Consider the following 12,600-nt stretch of genomic DNA (forward strand, 5'->3'; position numbering starts at 1 on the left):
TGCCCAGGCGGGTCTCGAACCCGCAGGCTCAGGCAATCCGCTCACCTCAGCCTCCCAAAGGCACGGGATTACAGACTGAGCCACCGAGCCCGGTTTATGTTAATTTTTGAAAACTGTCTTAAAAATTCAGTTTGCATTCTATACGTGTAGCACATTTTGATTTGTACTATGTTATAAGTGCTCAATGGTGACCTGAGATTAGTGGCTACTGTATAACAGAACAGGTCTATGGCATGGCTACAACCGAAACATACTCAAATGAAAGCTCTGGGTAGGTTATATGTAACTTGAGGGCTCTGGAATATTCTTTCAGAGGACATGGTTCTTCTGCAGTGCTTGAAAGAGCAGAATAGAGATAGCAGGAAAAGCATTACCAAAAGGGGGCAGAGCATGAACTTAGAGAGATGCAGTGTGTGCCCACTGGGGCTGCAAGAGGCAGTTTGAGGGGGCAAGGAAGAAGTGTAGACAAGATGGAAATCTGGGCTAGATTACAGAAAGGTCTTGAAAGATTATTTGATGATTAGTGATTATATTCCATATTTGCTATTAGTTTTCTGAGGGTATTTTAGAATGAGACCTTTGGCAGTAATGTGTAACAAGCACAGAAAATAGCCCAAACCACTAGCAAGAATGACAATTATTTGACAGTTGGAGCAATCCCACTGGTCGAAATGAGGTCTGGGTAAAAACATTCAGATTGGGAATGGAGCCAGTAGGTAGGGAGAGGGGAATAAGTATAGATTTGGCAGAATATACTTCATAACTGGACAGAGCAAGAAGGCAAAGTCCTCAATACCCCCAGGTCAAGGACTGAGCCTTAGGGCAGGGAGTGGAGGAGAGGCTGGAAAGTTTGTTTCTAAATATATTAAGTTTAAGGTACACGTTTAATTAGTAAAAATTTAGTTCAGTCTTTTACTTGAGGAAACTTAGACCAATACATCAGCACTATGGTTTGGAAAATAAACTGAACTCTCAAGAGGACCAATGCCCAAGTTCATGTCCATCATAATCAGAGGAAATGACATATGAGACATTTCCTTGTAAACTTACACATCTAAATTCTTGCCCAATCAGGCTCTAGTACAAATTTCAGGTGCTAATACATCAAGTCCCCCAAACATCTTTTTTAAAAAAAATTATTTTGGGAAGCAGCCAAAATGTAGAATTTCCTTTCCTTTCTTCTTTCCTTCCTCCCTCCATCCCTCTCTCTCTTCTCCCCCTTCTTTCTTCTCATGTTTTCCCTTTCTTCTCTTTTTTAAAACTTGGGACCCTTTTCCAAGCTTCTTCCCACCCTTCCTCCTTGACTAAAGAACATTTTTTTTTTTCCTAAAGAAAGCCAGTCTCTAACAGACTCTCCTTTTAGAGTTTTCATCAGCTGCCTGTGACCTAGTTAACCACTGGTTTCCCACTGAGGCAAGTTTAGTGAAAGTCCCGCAGGCCTTCTCAGAGGGAAGCTCCCGTTCAGTGTATGGTGTCTGAAGAGCTGTGAGCAAGTGCCCAGGGTCTCAGCGTCTGCCTCAGCATGGGTAATTTATGAGTCCCCAGCAGTCAGCAGAGGAGGTGAGATCCTGGATACGGGACCCTGCTAATTGGCCCTTTCAGCTCCTGGCAGGCACTACTGGTGGAAAGCTCCTGGGTTCAGACTTCTCATGTCCTTTTCAAAAGGCAGGGAGACAGCTCAGCCGACAAATTTAAAAAGAAAACAAGTGGGAAAAGCCCCCAGTTCTAGGGAGAGGCTGTCACCGGCTTCACCCAGCTGTGTGGCCATCTCCTGACTAAGGAGGAGCCAAGAAATGGATACTGGCTTTTGTTTTGTGCAGTTTGAACAGAGTATGCATCTCTTGCTGTAGAGAGAGGAGTCGGGCCAACGTGGATCTGAGTCACAAGGGTTTCGGCAGCTATTTGCAGCTCAGGCACAGCAAGGGGCAGCCCAGAGAGGGAAGTCACCAGGCCACAATTCAACGCTGGTCTGCAGTTTGGGGTTCACACCAGGAACCAGAGATAAGAATATTCAAGTCTCTGGAGTAAACTTCATGAAGAAGTAAGCGGCAAGCATTGTAGCTCTGCCCTTGCCAAGACCAGTATCTTACACTAATAGAATGAGAACAGCACTTACCTTGACTGCACTGTTAATTCCTATTTCCCTGCCCACCTTCTACCATTTACCCCAACATCTAACCATGTTGTTTATTTGACCCAGTTGCAAATGTACAAAATTGAGGCCAATGGGAGCAAGTGGGGTGTGAGTGAATGTCCTTATGAAATGAGTCATTCAGTTGGCTTCTGAAAATGGCCTTTGACTCCAAGAGCCATTGAAGGTATGGATAATTTGTGTAAGAAACAAAAGCTAGCACCCTCTTCCAGAGTCTGAAATAGAAGAAAGAGAAACATAGCAAAACAGGTGAACATACCTGAATTCCCTTCAAAGACTTTTAAACCTACACTGGCTGGCGAAGAGAGAGATATTGGATGTGTATGTTGATTGGGGCTATGAGATATACTTAGATTTAAAATTGGGTTGGATCAAAAGGAAAGTTCCTTTACAGAAGGGACCAGTTCTCTCTTTGATAGCATCATGGATGAGCAATGCTGTACTCAGTGTAAGTGATAAGTCAGGAACTGTTAAATTTTAACATAATGCAGAATGCAATCTCCTAAATTTGCCTGACACTATTAGAGCCTATCACTTTTTAAAGATCATTTTATATTTTTCATCTAGTATTTCTTCAGAACAAAGCTAAGAGAAAATAATAATTATATCTAACAATTATTGATTAAATACACTGTGTCAAGCATAGTGCTAAAAATTAATATTCACAACTTATTTATAAAGTCCCAAAGACTGATAGTAATTCAATTTAGTTTTGACACAATTGTTGAGGGAAAGTTTATATATAAATGTATGGAATTTATAAAACTGTATAGGAGCTACCTTCTGAGAGGGCCTGCTTAACTTTTGCCTCAGTGGGACACCAGTCGTTAAGAGATTTGGATTCAGCTGGGCTCGGTGGCTCAGCCTGAAATCCCGTGCCTTTGGGAGGCTGAGGTGAGTGGATTGCCTGAGCCCACGGGTTCGAGACACACCTGGGCAACTTGGTGAGACTTCATCTCTACAATAAATCAAAAATGAGCTGGGCGTGGTAGTGCGTGCCTATAGTTCCAGCTACTTGGAAGACTGAGGCGGAAGGACCGCCGGAGCCCAGCAGGTCAAGGCTACAGTGACCGGGAGCGGCCACTGCACTCCAGTCTGGGTGACAGAGTGAGGTCCAACTCAAAAAAAAAAAAGATTTGGATTCTCATCTCGAGTCTTAGCCATCTAACCACATGTGTGGCTCTGGGAAAGCTGTTGATTACTTTTGGCCCTCAGTTTACTTTTCACAGGCAATGACTCATAAGAAACTTTCACATTTGTTATTCCATCTTCTCACCCTAAATGTGTAAGATAAGTGTCTATTTATAGATGAGAAAACTGAGGCTGAGAGAGGATAAGAAACTTGTTTAAGATCGTATAGCCAATAAATGTGTTCATTTGGATTTAAACCCCAGTTTTCTGATGCCAGATGCTCTGGAATTTTCCCTGCATCTTGCCCTCTTCGGTATTATCACAGAGACTAACATTTTAAGATTTCCCCTTGTGGTGTTTGATGACCTAAAGAATAATGTGCAATTTTGACAGAACCACAAAACATGAAGAATTTGCTTTTGAGAGCATGGGCTTTGGAATACTCAGCTGGATTGAAAACTCCACCTTCTCTGTTTCTGAATGAGGCTAGTCTCTTAAGACCTCTAAACCTATGTGTGTCTAAACCCGTATCTAACTGAATGTGGCAGTTATAGCAGGGTCTCCAGCAGAGTATTGTGAGGAGGATTAAATCTGAGAGGCCTTAGCTCTGTTCCTAGTGTTCTTAGCACATGTGATCAATATTAGTTATTGCTCCTGTGATACAGAGAAGGGTCCTAGCTGTCCAGCCACATATAGGTGTACAACCTAGCACTTGCCTCTGGCTGGGAAAAGAACCAAAGGAGTTACAAGAACCGTATGAGTAAAAATGTATTCTTTTCTTCTGGATTCTTAAGACCATGGTCATATTAAATTAAATTATTCCACTGCAATGTCAACAGAAGCAAAAACCTCAACCACATCATTTCACACCATTAGAGAAACTGCCAAGATTTCCAGAAGGTACCCTGGCTGTAGGCTTCTGCAGTGTTCATAAATTGATTGTTTTCTCCTAAATTATTGACTGAGTGTCTCTGGCACATTTTAACATGTCTACTGATATGCAGTGACATGGTGGGGGTCATTCTTTAAATCTTCTTGAGCACTGGACACATTCTTGCTGTCTGTGTGTGTCCATAGCTGCAATTTTAATAACAGCAAGAAAGGAGGAGGAAAGAAAAAAAACTAAAAAAGTGTCAGACATGGACCAAAATCAAGATTCTCTTCTTTTGCAATCTCCTTTGGAATTTCTCAGTGTCCACAATGCAATTAATCACTCCTGTGAGAAAATTTGGAATCGATCAATACATTTTATCATTGCTTTAATTATCCTTAAAGCTGTTTGAAGACCAATGTTTCCTCTTTTGGAAAATAAATGAATAAACAGAATCTTCATTAAGACCCCACACACTCTCCCTTTACTCAAGTTAAAGCTGTAAGCAATGACACAATATAAATAAGAAATCATTATTTTCCCTTTTTCTCTTTCACCTTCCCTTCTTCCCTTCTTCCCTCCCCCTCTCTTTTTTCCCTCCCTCCTTCCTTCCTACCTCTCTTCCTCCCTTTTTGCCAGCCTTCCTTTCTTCCTTCCTTCTCCTTCCTTCCTTCCTTCTTTCCTTCCTTCCTTCCTTCCTTCCTTCCTTCCTTCCTTCCTTCCTTCCTTCCTTCCTTCTTAGTGAGGAAATTCAAAAGTGGTTTTCTTAAGCCTCCCTACGCAGCAAGGGACAAGGTATTGAACACAGACTGATTCTGGAATTCGTGGGAAATTAGAAAGAGGAGAGAAGAGGATTGAGTGGAAGTAGTGAGGCAGAGAGATGAAGTTCTATTCTAGTCTATGGTCATACTACCCTGATCGCATGGATCTCTTCTTATCTCAGAAGCTAAACGGGGTTGAGATTATGTTCCAAAATTCATCAAATGCATCATTCAGCATATTCTTGGTGAGTAACAAGATATAGACAACAGGTAGGCAACACTGAGCAAATGATGCAGCTGTATGAATTGCAATTTTAAAGTTCAAACCCTCTTCGCTGGGGCCAAGTCTTTTGTGTCCTCTCTTTAGTATAAAATAAATAGATCTTATTTTATTGTAAAATAAAACCTACACACCCACACGAATGGCTTTGTTACTCTCTATAAGGCAAGTACATCTGTTGTACCACTCAGGAGATAGAACTTTGTTTCTTATCCCTGAAGTCCCTTCATGGACTGCGTCCTACCCAGCCTCTTCATCTTGCCATGAAAAAAGTTATACCTGTCTTTCATAGTAATCACTTCCATGCATTGCTTTATGAAACCATGTATCATATAAGTGTGAATCCCAGGATTAGTTTAGTTTAGTCTTGCTTTTTTTGGAGTTGGAGTCTCACTCTGTCGCCCAGACTAAAGTGCAGTGGCACGCTCCCGACCACTGCAACCTCGACCTGCTGGGCTTTGGCGAACCTTCCACCTCAGCCTTCCAAGTAGCTGGAACTACAGGCATGCGCTACCACATCTGGCTAATTTTTTGGTTTATTGTAGAGATGAGGTCTCACCAAGCTACCCAGGCAGTTCTCGAACCCGCAGGCTCAGGCAATCCACTCACTTGGCCTCCCAAAGCGCGGGATTACAGACTGAGCCACTGAGCCCGGCCTATTTGTTATACTTAATATATCTCTCTTAGTCTGCAAGTTCTCCCTCCATCCTTTCCTTGTCTTTGCAATTTATCTGCCAAAACCTCTAGGCTGCTGGACCTGCAGGGTGTTCCTTCATGGTCTCCAGGCTGCTCGGTGCACACACTTGGTAGAGTTCAATACGTTCTTCTGTCCTCAGTATTCTCTACAAACTGGCAGCCAGGTCGAGAATGGATCAGACTTGGGTTTGATACTCTTCATCCAAACTCCGCTATCTATGTGTAGCCACAATTAAGATAAACGTTGTAATAATATATGGCTTTAGGCCAGGCATGATGGCTCAAACCTATAATCCCAGAACTTTGGGAGACCAAGGAGAGAGGATTGTCTCAGCTCAGGGGTGTGAGACCAGCCTGGGCAACTTGGCAAGACCTCGTCTCTACCATAAATAAAAAAATTAGCCTGGTGTGGTAGTGTGTACCTGTAGTTCCAGCTACCTGGAAGGCTGATGCAGAAGGATCACCTGAGCCCAGCAGGCTGAGACTGCAGTGGCCATGAGTGTACCTCAAACTCAAAATAATAATAATAATAATGATGATACTATATGGCTTTGCTTCAGTTTTCACTTAAAATTATCTTGATTTACAGATACCAGTGCATCAAGTGTTCTCTTGAATTCATGTCCTGCTAAAAAACAATGCGAAATTGACCACTAAATAATTTACTCCTTTATTTATTTAGCAGATATTAGTCAAACACCTTCTAGTTACTGGTCATACCTCTGCATGAGTAACACTAACATCATGCTCTCGTGAATTCCACTTTCAGCTGGGGAAAGAGGCCATTAACAAACACATGAATGAATAAAACGCCAAGTGATGACAAGCAGATGAAGAAAACAAAGTAGGGTCAGGGAAATTGGAGGGATGGTGTGAAAAGACAACTATTTTATATCAGGTAGTTAGGGAAGGATTTTATAATTATGTGACATTTGAGTAGAGATCTGCTTTTACTGAAAGAGTGAGTCTGTCTGATGTGTGTGGACAAGGCCTTCCAACGGAAGCAAAGATTTCAGGGAGGCTGTTCTGCAAGGTTTGAAGAAAGACAAACACATGTGGTAACGAGTAGTGGGTATAGGAGAGACTAGAAAGAGATGAAGTCAGAAAGCTAGTAAGTGGACAGATCAAAAAACATTTGTCATCTATTCACTTATCAGGCTTCTTTTAGAGCTTCTTATGTGTTAGCAACCTAACTTTGGGCACATTTCTAGGGACAGATTTGGAGTGGAACATATTGTGATTTAGTTTTAAGAAGATGTTTAGCAATGAAGGGGGTTTGAAGATGTTGATTCAGTCACTATTGAGTATTCTTGGCTTACATACAAATAACTATACTTCAAGGGAGCTTGCAAATTGGTGTTGCATTATTAAAGGTCTCTTAGAATTCACTAGAAAGTGTTTTTCTAATTATGACAATTAAAGCTTCCAGAAGTAGGTGGCAGTTGAGATGGGCTTGAGAAGGGGTAGAATTTTGAACTTGGAGACAGGAGAGGAAATTCTAAGCTGAGGAAGTGCCAGGAACAAAGATTCTGAAGCTGAAAGACAGAAGACATTCTGAAACTGGCCAGTGAATCGATTTGACTGGATTTTTCAAAGGAGTAGTATATTGAAATGGCAGGTTCAGGTTAGACTGTGGATGGGCTTGAATGCTAGGATAAACTGTTTTATGTTTCAGAAAGTAGAAACCTAAAGAAGACATTTGAGCTAGCAAATGGGTTAATTAAGATGGAATAAGAAGGGTTGAAGGAAAAAAGAGGCAGTGTTCAAAAGAAGAATTCACAGAACAATATATAATTTAGTGCTCCACTCCAGAGGTGAGGGTCTAATGACCTGAATCAGGTTAGAGGAAATTAGTGAAAATACTGAAAAGGCTTTAAATGTAAACTGGGTCTTCAGTTAGTAAAGTACAATATATAGGAGTGGATATGTGCTATATCAGCTCCAAGAGATGAACAACTGTATATGGAAGCACAAATTGTGACGTATATTACTTATGCATACATGTCATTGGGTAGCTTATATATACATATATATATATATATATATATATAATATATGATACCATATATTTGCAAGTATATATAGTATATATTGACCAATTCTTTGCCTCTTCTTTCATTTTTCTTCTGGAAAATAGACTTCTGGAACTGTTTCTTCCTTCCTTTCTTCCTTCCTTCCTTCCTTCCTTCCTTCCTTCCTTCCTTCCTTCCTTCCTTCTTTCTTTCTTTCTTTCTTTTGAGTTGGAGTTTTACTCTGTCACCCATGCTGGAGTGCAATGGCACACTCATGGACTCATGGCCATCCTAGCGTCGACCTGCAAGGCTCCGGTAATCCTTCTGCCTCAGACTTCCAAGTAGCCAGAACTACAGGCACATGCTACCACCCCCAGCTAATTTTTGATCTATTATAGAGATGAGGTCTTGCCAAGTTGCCCAGAGTGGTCTCAAACCCGTGAGCTCAGGCAATCCTCTCACCTCAACCTCCTAACGTGCTGGAATTACAGACTTGAGCCACTGCACCTGATTGGAACTGTTCTTTCTTGGTGAATCACATACAACATAGGCATCCATTGCACACAAAGCCCAGTGTACACTGATTCTGCAGAGAGACAAGGTAGTTTGGGGCTTAAGCAAGCAGCTCCAGTGATGATATTCCTTACTAGACTGCAATTCTACTTCCACTCTTACTAATTGTGATACTGGATACACATCCTGAGTCTTAGTGTCCTTATTCCGTGAAGTGAAATATTTCTATGTTAACTACGTCATTGTTCTGTGTTAAAGATTGTACAAAATTAATATATGAAAACACTTAAAATAGAGACTGACAGAGCAGGCCTTCAATAAATGTTGGCATTCAATAAATGGATGCAATTGGAGGCCATTATCCTCAGTTAAATAACTCAAAGTCAAATTCTCACTTATAAGTGGGCTCTAAACAATGGGTATCCGTGTATATATAGAGTGGAATAATAGACATTGGAGGCTACAAAAGTATGGAAGGGTGGGATGGGAGTGAGGTTTGAAAAATTACCTTTTGGGTGCATTGTTTACTATTCAGGTGAGGGGTACACTAAAAACTCAATCTCTGTCATGATGCAATATATGCAAATAAGAAATCTGTACTTATACCCACTAAATACATAAAAAAGTATTTAAATTTTTAATGTTTACTCTCTTTGTTATACAAGTAATTATTTTATTAAGTGTCACTCTCCACCAAAAATCTAGTGAGCTCCAAGTCAATCAGCTCTATATTCACTAGGATATCTGAGAAAAGCAACTTTCTAGGTGTGGTTGTGAGTGTCCTAAGACCCACAATTCACTGTGGTTGATGCACAAAATTAACCTCAATTGCAATCTTTGATTAAACTCCTAATCTTCTGCAGTCACTAGAAAAACTATCAGTAGTTTCCTTACAGGGTGCTATGAAAGAAAGAGCAATGGACTTCTGCCAAGTTTTGGTTCTACAAAAAAAAAAAAAAAGCAGTGCAACTGCGGTCAAGACACTCCAGCTTCACAGCTTGAAGTATCCTGCTAATAAAATGAGGGAGTTGACATGAAGACTATCTAAGATCCCTTTTGGGCTGGCCTTTCTATGCTTCTACTGCTTTTCTTTTTAGACTAGGTTTAGAGAATATAGGGAACAAGACAAACAAAATGAGGTGGGTACAAGGGTAGGTGTGGCGGCTCATGCCTGTAATTCCAGCACTTTGTGAGGCTGAGGCAAGAGGATTTCTTGAGACCAGGAGTTTGACACTAGCCTAGGCAACAGAGCAAGACTTTGTCTCAAAAAATAATAATAATAACAATGAGATGCTCATGGAATACCTTCTTTCAGTGAAAGTATAAACACACATACATGCACATACACATACATGCACACACATGCATATTGTGGGCCTTATTCTGTTTAATACATTGCTTATTGCAAAAAGTTGAAGTTGTTTCTTGTTCTTTGTGTGTCAATGTTAAGTGACATTGATTGTACACATTTTGGTAAATAGACTTCCTGATCTTTTTGGCTTTTCACTTTAAATAAATACAGGCTTGCATGAAAATGGATTGCATTTGTCATATTTCTTCTTGGTCTGGAAAAACAACTGAAGGGTAAGAAAAATGCAGAATATATTTCTCTCCCTCAGAAACGATGCAAAGAGAGCTGTGAGCTAAGACATATACAATGCTTTTATAAATAGGATAAGCATACATGAAACCTAAAACCAATAATAGATAAAACCAAACTGAAAATTTATCCTAAACATTATCTAAATAACTGCAAGAAAGAACAAATACCACCCTGTTGTCTCTGTTATCACAAAGACTTATGTGTTGCAGGAACTCAAATCCTCCCAGCATTTATCCCACCTTAGACGTTCACCTGGATCTAGAATTTGACAAATGCCATCACTGCCTTACAGGAGGATGAGTTACATCAGGATGGGGACTTGTTCTTTGGAGTGTTTTCCTTAAAAACCTTCACATTAAACTGAAATCTGAATAGAGTCAGACTCCTAGATAGAGAGGTGACTTTCAAACTGCTCAATCACCTGTGAGTGTCCTATGTCCTTTGCTGCTCTTCCAAGCACTACTTCTGACTTCTTGTCTCCTAAAGTATCTCATTCCATCGTAACCTAGAGCTGCTTATCAGAGGATCTTTTCTCATCCTGGGCAGAGTTCATATTCATGTCTCCTTCAATGGTCATAATTCACACACCAGAACTCCAAAGAAATGAAATTTATCTCCCACATGATATCATTTCATATATTGGAAGTAAATGACCTGGACTTTTTAGCTTTTCTTTTGCCCTGGACTTTGAGGAGTCCCAGCAGGTGGGGATAAAAAGGACTTCTGCTATGGGAGGCAGGTCAGAAGTTAGAAAAAGAGCCAATTCTGGGCTAGAATAGATTCGCAGATAAATAACTCATATCTCGAAAAGCAGACAACTTAATTCATAAAATTAGGGTTTATTTGCTATTTGCTATTGTATCTCTTTTATGCATGTGTCATTAAATAGTTTAGCCTTGTTTCATTTCTGCTACAGAGTATTAAAGGAAGGCAATGTGACATTTTGGTCATTAAAGCATTACAGAGAGAAGAATAATACACTAGAAGGCTTCACTGATTTTGCCAAAATTCACCAGACACCCTGAGAAGAAAGGGAATATCAGCAAGTAGAAGGTGGGATGTGCTGGTCATGTGCCTCTCACCACTCCAAGGTGATCCTTCCAGGGCCAACGTCTTAAGTTGTGACAATTTTCCTATACAGGTAGATCATGGTTTTTGTTTGTTTGTTTGTTTTGCTTTTCCAAAGGACGTTTGGTTAAGGTATACAATATACAAGAATACTCAACTTCCAACTCCCCAGTGAACTAAACAATATAAAAATTTCTGGGCACTCATTATGACAAGGTCATCAAGCAGAAATGTTCAAATGTACATACAAATGGAATGAGAGAGAGAAAGAGAGAGAGAGAAAGAAACAGGAGAAAAGAGAGAATCATTTATGGTTCAACTTACTACAAGGTTAAGTTCACATATGTAATCTTTCCCCTTTAAGTAAAAATTTCCTTCACATTTTGTTGCCTAATAACACGTCCCAAATCAGGGGGATCCCAAGAAGTGTGGAAAGACAAATTGTGGGGAGCTTGGCAAGATAAATGCTGAATTGTCTTTCCACTTGTTGCCTTTTGAAGGGTCCAGAGCCAGTACTGTGTATTGCAAAGAAGTGGATGCCTATGGTTTGAATTCCTAGTCCATCTCCATTGTTTTTCTCTCATTGTGTTAAATTCTTCTCTTCTCAATCAAAGATTGATTTATAGCAATGAGGTCCTATTTGGAAGTGTCGATGACTGTGGGAAGTATGAATTGGCAGAAATTGTTTATTTTTCTCTTATCACTTCATTGGATATAGGAATAGAGGCCAAAAAAAAAAAAAAGGGATGTTACTGGAAGGAAATGCTGCAATGCCACAGTGAGGTATCAGGTTGACTGGCTGGCTGACGTTAGGACTGTGGGCAAGAGAGTAAGAAGATCAGAGACAAGGTGGTAGGTGAGCGACTTCTGGACTCTTGGCTATGAATAACCTGCTTCTCCAGTATACTCAGGTGATGATCATACCTCTGACCATTGCAGAGCCTCTTTAAGTGGAAGGTAGAGGCAGAGCGAGACCCCTGCTGTGCTTCCTGTGTACTGCTTTCCAGGCCATCCACCAGCCAGAGAGCACAAAGGATCTGGGGCTCCTGCAGGTGATTGAAAAGAGGAGTCGCTTTTAAAACATTTCACTTTAAAATGTACATTTCCTTCTGTTTACATCTGCATATATCTTCCTACTGATGTGGCAGCTTAAATGCTTTATTTACTTTTTAAAGCTCTGCAATTGGCTTTTAAGTTGTGGTTACAGCTCCTGTCCTTTTCCAGATGCGATCCAATTGTACACAAACACATAAACAATTAAAATGGCGAGATGAGGTGGGGAAAAGGGCAATAAAAATGGTCAGAGTCAATTAAACCAGTGAAATAAAAAAAAAATTAAACTGTGGAATGGTGTACACAATAACCCATATTTTATTATTTTCCCCTTACAACATTGTAAAAAATACATAAGCCCTTGATGTATGTATGTTTCCTTGAGAAAGGTGCTCTATGGCTCAGAGGCGGATTGGCGGCATGTGATGTGGGCAGCTGTAAGGTAACAACATGTTTTCCC

This window comes from Carlito syrichta, unplaced genomic scaffold, assembly GCF_000164805.1.
Source record: "Carlito syrichta isolate Samal-C Ts95f unplaced genomic scaffold, Tarsius_syrichta-2.0.1 Scaffold315702, whole genome shotgun sequence".
In the NCBI taxonomy this organism is placed as follows: domain Eukaryota; kingdom Metazoa; phylum Chordata; class Mammalia; order Primates; family Tarsiidae; genus Carlito; species Carlito syrichta.